Consider the following 10,567-nt stretch of genomic DNA (forward strand, 5'->3'; position numbering starts at 1 on the left):
TTATATACAGACAGGAGAGGAGGAATCCCTCATGTGTGTGTGTTATATACAGACAGGAGAGCGGGAATCCCTCATGTGTGTGTTACATATAGACAGGAGAGCAGGAATCCCTCATGTGTGTGTGTTATATACAGACAGGAGAGCGGGAATCCCTCATGTGTGTGTTACATATAGACAGGAGAGCAGGAATCCCTCATGTGTGTGTGTTATATACAGACAGGAGAGCGGGAATCCCTCATGTGTGTGTGTTATATACAGACAGGAGAGCGGGAATCCCTCGTGTGTGTTATATACAGACAGGAGAGCAGTAATCCCTCATGTGTGTGTGTTATATACAGACAGGAGAGCGGGAATCCCTCATGTGTGTGTTATATACAGACAGGAGAGCGGGAATCCCTCATGTGTGTTATATACAGACAGGAGAGCGGGAATCCCTCATGTGTGTGTGTTATATACAGACAGGAGAGCGGGAATCCCTCATGTGTGTGTTATATACAGACAGGAGAGCGGGAATCCCTCATGTGTGTGTGTTATATACAGACAGGAGAGCGGGAATCCCTCATGTGTGTGTTATATACAGACAGGAGAGCAGGAATCCCTCATGTGTGTGTTATATACAGACAGGAGAGGGGGAATCCCTCATGTGTGTGTGTTATATACAGACAGGAGAGCAGGAATCCCTCATGTGTGTGTGTTATATACAGACAGGAGAGCGGGAATCCCTCGTGTGTGTGTTACATATAGACAGGAGAGCGGGAATCCCTCGTGTGTGTGTTATATACAGACAGGAGAGCGGGAATCCCTCGTGTGTGTGTTATATACAGACAGGAGAGCAGGAATCCATCATGTGTGTGTGTTACATACAGACAGGAGAGCGGGAATCCCTCATGTGTGTGTTATATACAGACAGGAGAGCGGGAATCCCTCATGTGTGTGTTATATACAGACAGGAGAGCGGGAATCCCTCATGTGTGTGTTACATACAGACAGGAGAGCGGGAATCCCTCATGTGTGTGTGTTATATACAGACAGGAGAGCGGGAATCCCTCGTGTGTGTGTTATATACAGACAGGAGAGCGGGAATCCCTCATATGTGTGTTATATACAGACAGGAGAGCGGGAATCCCTCATGTGTGTTATATACAGACAGGAGAGCGGGAATCCCTCATGTGTGTGTGTTATATACAGACAGGAGAGCGGGAATCCCTCATGTGTGTGTTATATACAGACAGGAGAGCGGGAATCCCTCATGTGTGTGTTATATACAGACAGGAGAGCGGGAATCCCTCATGTGTGTGTTATATACAGACAGGAGAGCGGGAATCCCTCATGTGTGTGTGTTATATACAGACAGGAGAGCGGGAATCCCTCGTGTGTGTTATATACAGACAGGAGAGCAGGAATACCTCATGTGTGTGTGTTATATACAGACAGGAGAGGAGGAATCCCTCATGTGTGTGTGTTATATACAGACAGGAGAGGAGGAATCCCTCATGTGTGTGTGTTACATACAGACAGGAGAGCGGGAATCCCTCATGTGTGTGTTATATACAGACAGGAGAGCGGGAATCCCTCAGGTGTGTGTTATATACAGACAGGAGAGCGGGAATCTCTCGTGTGTGTGTTATATACAGACAGGAGAGCGGGAATCCCTCGTGTGTGTGTTATATACAGACAGGAGAGCGGGAATCCCTCGTGTGTGTGTTATATACAGACAGGAGAGCAGGAATCCATCATGTGTGTGTGTTACATACAGACAGGAGAGCGGGAATCCCTCATGTGTGTGTTATATACAGACAGGAGAGCGGGAATCCCTCATGTGTGTGTTATATACAGACAGGAGAGCGGGAATCCCTCATGTGTGTGTTACATATAGACGGGAGAGCAGGAATCCCTCATGTGTGTGTGTTATATACAGACAGGAGAGCGGGAATCCCTCATGTGTGTGTGTTATATACAGACAGGAGAGCGGGAATCCCTCGTGTGTGTTATATACAGACAGGAGAGCAGTAATCCCTCATGTGTGTGTGTTATATACAGACAGGAGAGCGGGAATCCCTCATGTGTGTGTGTTACATACAGACAGGAGAGCGGGAATCCCTCATGTGTGTGTGTTATATACAGACAGGAGAGCGGGAATCCCTCGTGTGTGTGTTATATACAGACAGGAGAGCGGGAATCCCTCATGTGTGTGTTATATACAGACAGGAGAGCGGGAATCCCTCATGTGTGTTATATACAGACAGGAGAGCGGGAATCCCTCATGTGTGTGTGTTATATACAGACAGGAGAGCGGGAATCCCTCATGTGTGTGTTATATACAGACAGGAGAGCGGGAATCCCTCATGTGTGTGTGTTATTTACAGTCAGGAGAGCGGGAATCCCTCATGTGTGTGTTATATACAGACAGGAGAGCAGGAATCCCTCATGTGTGTGTTATATACAGACAGGAGAGGGGGAATCCCTCATGTGTGTGTGTTATATACAGACAGGAGAGGGGGAATCCCTCATGTGTGTGTGTTATATACAGACAGGAGAGCAGGAATCCCTCATGTGTGTGTGTTATATACAGACAGGAGAGCGGGAATCCCTCGTGTGTGTGTTACATATAGACAGGAGAGCGGGAATCCCTCATGTGTGTGTTATATACAGACAGGAGAGCGGGAATCCCTCATGTGTGTGTTATATACAGACAGGAGAGCGGGAATCCCTCATGTGTGTGTTATATACAGACAGGAGAGCGGGAATCCCTCATGTGTGTGTTATATACAGACAGGAGAGCGGGAATCCCTCGTGTGTGTTATATACAGACAGGAGAGCAGGAATACCTCATGTGTGTGTGTTATATACAGACAGGAGAGCAGGAATCCCTCATGTGTGTGTTATATACAGACAGGAGAGCAGGAATCCCTCATGTGTGTGTGTTATATACAGACAGGAGAGCAGGAATCCCTCATGTGTGTGTTATATACAGACAGGAGAGCGGGAATCCCTCATGTGTGTGTGTTACATACAGACAGGAGAGCGGGAATCCCTCATGTGTGTGTGTTATATACAGACAGGAGAGCAGGAATCCCTCATGTGTGTGTTATATACAGACAGGAGAGCAGGAATCCCTCATGTGTGTGTGTTATATACAGACAGGAGAGCGGGAATCCCTCATGTGTGTGTGTTATATACAGACAGGAGAGCGGGAATCCCTCATGTGTGTGTTATATACAGACAGGAGAGCGGGAATCCCTCATGTGTGTGTGTTATATACAGATAGGAGAGCGGGAATCCCTCATGTGTGTGTGTTACATACAGACAGGAGAGCGGGAATCCCTCATGTGTGTGTTATATACAGACAGGAGAGCGGGAATCCCTCATGTGTGTGTGTTATATACAGACAGGAGAGCGGGAATCCCTCATGTGTGTGTTATATACAGACAGGAGAGCAGGAATCCCTCATGTGTGTGTTATATACAGACAGGAGGGCAGGAATCCCTCATGTGTGTGTTATATACAGACAGGAGAGCAGGAATCCCTCATGTGTGTGTGTTATATACAGACAGGAGAGCAGGAATCCCTCATGTGTGTGTTATATACAGACAGGAGAGCGGGAATCCCTCATGTGTGTGTGTTACATACAGACAGGAGAGCGGGAATCCCTCATGTGTGTGTGTTATATACAGACAGGAGAGCAGGAATCCCTCATGTGTGTGTTATATACAGACAGGAGAGCAGGAATCCCTCATGTGTGTGTGTTATATACAGACAGGAGAGCGGGAATCCCTCATGTGTGTGTGTTATATACAGACGGGAGAGCGGGAATCCCTCATGTGTGTGTTATATACAGACAGGAGAGCGGGAATCCCTCATGTGTGTGTGTTATATACAGACAGGAGAGCGGGAATCCCTCATGTGTGTGTGTTATATACAGACGGGAGAGCGGGAATCCCTCATGTGTGTGTTATATACAGACAGGAGAGCGGGAATCCCTCATGTGTGTGTGTTACATACAGACAGGAGAGCGGGAATCCCTCATGTGTGTGTTATATACAGACGGGAGAGCGGGAATCCCTCATGTGTGTGTTATATACAGACAGGAGAGCGGGAATCCCTCATGTGTGTGTTATATACAGACAGGAGAGCGGGAATCCCTCAGGTGTGTGTTATATACAGACAGAAGAGCGGGAATCTCTCGTGTGTGTGTGTGTTATATACAGACAGGAGAGCGGGAATCCCTCGTGTGTGTGTTATATACAGACAGGAGAGCAGGAATCCCTCGTGTGTGTGTTATATACAGACAGGAGAGCGGGAATCCCTCATGTGTGTGTGTTACATACAGACAGGAGAGCGGGAATTCCTCATGTGTGTGTGTTATATACAGACAGGAGAGGAGGAATCCCTCATGTGTGTGTGTTACATACAGACAGGAGAGCGGGAATCCCTCATGTGTGTGTTATATACAGACAGGAGAGCGGGAATCCCTCAGGTGTGTGTTATATACAGACAGGAGAGTGGGAATCTCTCGTGTGTGTGTTATATACAGACAGGAGAGCGGGAATCCCTCATGTGTGTGTTACATATAGACAGGAGAGCGGGAATCCCTCATGTGTGTGTTACATATAGACAGGAGAGCAGGAATCCCTCATGTGTGTGTGTTATATACAGACAGGAGAGCGGGAATCCCTCATGTGTGTGTGTTATATACAGACAGGAGAGCGGGAATCCCTCGTGTGTGTTATATACAGACAGGAGAGCAGTAATCCCTCATGTGTGTGTGTTATATTCAGACAGGAGAGCGGGAATCCCTCATGTGTGTGTGTTACATACAGACAGGAGAGCGGGAATCCCTCATGTGTGTGTGTTATATACAGACAGGAGAGCGGGAATCCCTCGTGTGTGTGTTATATACAGACAGGAGAGCGGGAATCCCTCATGTGTGTGTTATATACAGACAGGAGAGCGGGAATCCCTCATGTGTGTGTTATATACAGACAGGAGAGCGGGAATCCCTCATGTGTGTGTGTTATATACAGACAGGAGAGCGGGAATCCCTCATGTGTGTGTTATATACAGACAGGAGAGCGGGAATCCCTCATGTGTGTGTGTTATATACAGACAGGAGAGCGGGAATCCCTCATGTGTGTGTTATATACAGACAGGAGAGCGGGAATCCCTCATGTGTGTGTTATATACAGACAGGAGAGCGGGAATCCCTCATGTGTGTGTTATATACAGACAGGAGAGCGGGAATCCCTCATGTGTGTGTGTTATATACAGACAGGAGAGCGGGAATCCCTCATGTGTGTGTTATATACAGACAGGAGAGCGGGAATCCCTCATGTGTGTGTGTTATATACAGACAGGAGAGGGGGAATCCCTCATGTGTGTGTGTTATATACAGACAGGATAGCAGGAATCCCTCATGTGTGTGTGTTATATACAGACAGGAGAGCGGGAATCTCTCGTGTGTGTGTTACATATAGAGAGGAGAGCGGGAATCCCTCATGTGTGTGTTATATACAGACAGGAGAGCTGGAATCCCTCATGTGTGTGTGTTATATACAGACAGGAGAGCGGGAATCCCTCGTGTGTGTGTTATATACAGACAGGAGAGCAGGAATACCTCATGTGTGTGTGTTATATACAGACAGGAGAGCAGGAATCCCTCATGTGTGTGTTATATACAGACAGGAGAGCAGGAATCCCTCATGTGTGTGTGTTATATACAGACAGGAGAGCAGGAATCCCTCATGTGTGTGTTATATACAGACAGGAGAGCAGGAATCCCTCATGTGTGTGTTATATACAGACAGGAGAGCAGGAATCCCTCATGTGTGTGTGTTATATACAGACAGGAGAGGAGGAATCCCTCATGTGTGTGTGTTACATACAGACAGTAGAGCGGGAATCCCTCATGTGTGTGTGTTATATACAGACAGGAGAGCAGGAATCCCTCATGTGTGTGTGTTACATACAGACAGGAGAGCGGGAATCCCTCATGTGTGTGTTATATACAGACAGGAGAGCGGGAATCCCTCATGTGTGTGTGTTATATACAGACAGGAGAGCGGGAATCCCTCATGTGTGTGTTATATACAGACAGGAGAGCGGGAATCCCTCATGTGTGTGTGTTATATACAGACAGGAGAGCGGGAATCCCTCATGTGTGTGTGTTACATACAGACAGGAGAGCGGGAATCCCTCATGTGTGTGTTATATACAGACAGGAGAGCGGGAATCCCTCATGTGTGTGTGTTATATACAGACAGGAGAGCGGGAATCCCTCATGTGTGTGTTATATACAGACAGGAGAGCGGGAATCCCTCATGTGTGTGTTATATACAGACAGGAGAGCGGGAATCCGTCATGTGTGTGTTATATACAGACAGGAGAGCGGGAATCCCTCATGTGTGTGTTATATACAGACAGGAGAGCGGGAATCTCTCATGTTTGTGTTATATACAGACAGGAGAGCGGGAATCCCTCATGTGTGTGTGTTATATACAGACAGGAGAGCGGGAATCCCTCATGTGTGTGTGTTATATACAGACAGGAGAGCAGGAATCCCTCATGTGTGTGTTATATACAGACAGGAGAGCGGGAATCCCTCATGTGTGTGTTATATACAGACAGGAGAGCGGGAATCCCTCATGTGTGTGTTATATACAGACAGGAGAGCGGGAATCCCTCGTGTGTGTGTTATATACAGACAGGAGAGCGGGAATCCCTCGTGTGTGTGTTATATACAGACAGGAGAGCAGGAATCCCTCATGTGTGTGTGTTACATACAGACAGGAGAGCAGGAATCCCTCGTGTGTGTGTTATATACAGACAGGAGAGCAGGAATCCCTCATGTGTGTGTGTTATATACAGACAGGAGAGCAGGAATCCCTCGTGTGTTTGTTATATACAGACAGGAGAGCGGGAATCCCTCGTGTGTGTGTTATATAGACAGGAGAGCGGGAATCCCTCATGTGTGTGTTATATACAGACAGGAGAGCAGGAATCCCTCATGTGTGTGTGTTATATACAGACAGGAGAGCGGGAATCCCTCATGTGTGTGTGTTATATACAGACAGGAGAGCAGGAATCCCTCATGTGTGTGTGTTATATACAGACAGGAGAGCGGGAATCCCTCATGTGTGTGTTATATACAGACAGGAGAGCGGGAATCCCTCATGTGTGTGTGTTATATACAGACAGGAGAGCGGGAATCCCTCATGTGTGTGTTATATACAGACAGGAGAGCGGGAATCCCTCATGTGTGTGTTATATACAGACAGGAGAGCGGGAATCCCTCGTGTGTGTGTTATATACAGACAGGAGAGCAGGAATCCCTCGTGTGTGTGTTATATACAGACAGGAGAGCAGGAATCCCTCATGTGTGTGTGTTATATACAGACAGGAGAGCAGGAATCCCTCGTGTGTTTGTTATATACAGACAGGAGAGCGGGAATCCCTCGTGTGTGTGTTATATACAGACAGGAGAGCAGGAATCCCTCATGTGTGTGTGTTATATACAGACAGGAGAGCAGGAATCCCTCATGTGTGTGTGTTATATACAGACAGGAGAGCGGGAATCCCTCATGTGTGTGTTATATACAGACAGGAGAGCGGGAATCCCTCATGTGTGTGTTATATACAGACAGGAGAGCAGGAATCCCTCATGTGTGTGTGTTATATACAGACAGGAGAGCGGGAATCCCTCATGTGTGTTATATGCAGACAGGAGAGCGGGAATCCCTCATGTGTGTGTTATATACAGACAGGAGAGCGGGAATCCTTCATGTGTGTGTTATATGCAGACAGGAGAGCGGGAATCCCTCATGTGTGTATTATATACAGACAGGAGAGCGGGAATCCCTCATGTGTGTTATATACAGACAGGAGAGCGGGAATCCTCACCACTCACTGACAGCTAGCAGAGATATTGAAAATGGTGAGGACCTAAATCACAAAGTATAGAAGGAAACCGTATATGTGGGAATTAAGGAGCTGCCCCCCTTCTCCGTACAGTCGTGGTTCCTGCAGCTAATTATAATCCCACATTGCCAGCAGCAGCTGCCCCCTCCCCCCATTATTCTGCACCTCCGGCTGCCCACTATACCCTCACAGATCACCGGATCTCAGCGGCAGGCTGGTTGCTATGGATATTTCGTCATTATCCCTCTGTGCCGGTGGAGCGCACCCACATAGTGATATCCACGTAATACGTGTAGATGTGGGGGCCGGACGGGCGCAGCCATGGAAATCCCATAATAGAAGGATGCTTGTACCGGAAGTAACCTGTTATGTAACGATGATCAGATGAAGACCATGGAAGCTGCGGCCATCGCCGTCTCCTCTGGGTGCGATGCTCTGCAGATTACTGGATCAGGAGGTCAACATGGGCTTAAAAGGACAATCATATAAAATTTTTCATATCTTTATTCACTGCATAGGTGAATAGACTCGATTGTTCTCTTTTATCAGCCATTTCAGTCTGGGAGGAGGCAGACAGTGTTCTATCACAGTCTGTACCCACTGTATCTTTCTTGTATATTAAGAAAGTATTCACACCCCTTTAAATCTTTCACTCTTTGTTTCATTGCAGCCATTTAGTAAATTCTCATTAATGTCCACTCTGCCCCCATCCCCCATCTTCACAGAAAAAATCCCCCAAAAATGTAGAAGTTTTTGCAAATTTATTAAACAATTGAAATATCACATGGTCATAAGTATTCAGCCCCTTTGCTCAGCATTGAGTAGAGGCGCCTTCCCTTTTGAGCTAGTACAGCCATGAGTCTTCTTGGGATCCTGGATTTGGGGATCCTCGACCATTCTTTTTTGCAGATCCTTTCCAGTTCCGTCAGGTTGGATGGTGAACGTTGGTGGACGCCATTTTCAGGTCTCTCCAGAGATGCTCAGTTGGGTTTAGGTCAGAGCTCTGGCTGGGCCGGTCAAGAATGGTCACAGAGTTGTTCTGAAGCCACTCCCTTGTTATTTTAGCTGTGTGCTTAGGGTCATTGTCTTGTTGGAAGGTGAATCTTCAGCCAAGTCTGAGGTAAAGAGCATCTGGAAGAGGTTTTCTTCCAGGATATCTCTGTACTTGGCCGCATTCATCTTTCCTTCAATTGCAGTCAGTCGTCCTGTCCCTGCCTCCATAGCATGATGATGCCACCACCATGTCTCACTGTGGGGATTGTATTGGGCAGGTGATGAGCAGTGCCTGGTTTTCTCCTCACATACCGCTTAGACTTATCACCAAGAAGTTCCATTTTCGTCTCATCAGACCAGAGAATCTTATCTCTCATAGTCTGGGAGTCCTTCATGTGTTTTTCTGCAAACTCTATGCGGGCTTTCATATGTCTTGCACTGAGGAGAGGCTTTCGTCGGGCCACTCTGCCATAAAGGCCCGACTGGTGGAGGCTGCAGTGATAGGTGACTTTGTGGAACTTTCTCCCATCTCTCTACTGCATCTCTGGAGCTCAGCCACAGTGATCTCGGGGTTCTTCTTTACCTCTCTCACCAATGTTCTTCTCCCACGATTGCTCAGTTTGGCTGGACGGCCAGGTCTAGGAAGAGTCCTGGTGGTCCCAAACTTCTTCCATGTAAGGATTATGGAGGCCACTGTGCTCTTAGGAACCTTGAGTACTGCAGAAATTCTTTTGTAACCTTGGCCAGATCTGTGCCTTGCCACAATTCTGTCTCTGAGCTCCTTCGTTAGTTCCTTTGACCTCATGATTTTCATTTGGTGTGACATGCAGTGTGAGCTGTGAGGTCTTATATAGACAGGTGTGCACCTTTCCAAATCACGTCCTATCAGTTTAATTACACACAGCTGGACTCCAATGAAGGAGCAGAACCATCTCAAGGAGGATCACAAGGAAGTGGACAGCATGTGACTTACATATGAGTGTCTGAGGAAAGGGGCTGAATACTTATGAGCATGGGATAGTTCAGTATTTCTTGTTTAATAAATTTGCAAAAATTTCTACATTTTGTTTTTTTTCTGACAAGATGGGGGATGGGGCAGAGAGCACATTACTGAGAATTTACCAAATAGCTGCAATGAAACAGAGTGAAAAATTTAAAGGGGTCTGAATACTTTCCATACCCACTGTGTGTATTCTGTATGGGGGGTAAGGGGGAGGGGGGGGCTTTACGTCCAAAGTCTTTCAAAGATTCGAAGGTCATTTGAAAACTTTCCCAGACAGGTCATAAAACACCCAAGGCCGCGCCATTGTGCCACAAGCACAGGACCCTGCCCCCAGCTCTGATCCTGCAGCCACTTCATCCCCCCCCCCTGATAATCAGGGTCCTTACAACAGATTCAGATTTGCAACAAAGGAACCTTGATGTTTTTACCTTGAGGCACCCAAGACATACAATAGCTTTGAACATTCATTGTAGAAATTATTTTCCATGGAGTTAGAAGCTGCATAATACTTCAGAGCTGCGTACACAATTCTGCTGGTTAAATATACAAACTGTGAACAAACTCGTTCTCAGACATCGCCTCAAAGCATCTTAAGAGTTTATAAAGCAGGGATCCCCAATTTGAGGCTCGCAGGCCCATCATGTGCGGCTCCTGGCT

Source organism: Anomaloglossus baeobatrachus, chromosome 10 (genome assembly GCF_048569485.1).
Source record: "Anomaloglossus baeobatrachus isolate aAnoBae1 chromosome 10, aAnoBae1.hap1, whole genome shotgun sequence".
Classification (NCBI taxonomy): Eukaryota; Metazoa; Chordata; class Amphibia; order Anura; family Aromobatidae; genus Anomaloglossus; species Anomaloglossus baeobatrachus.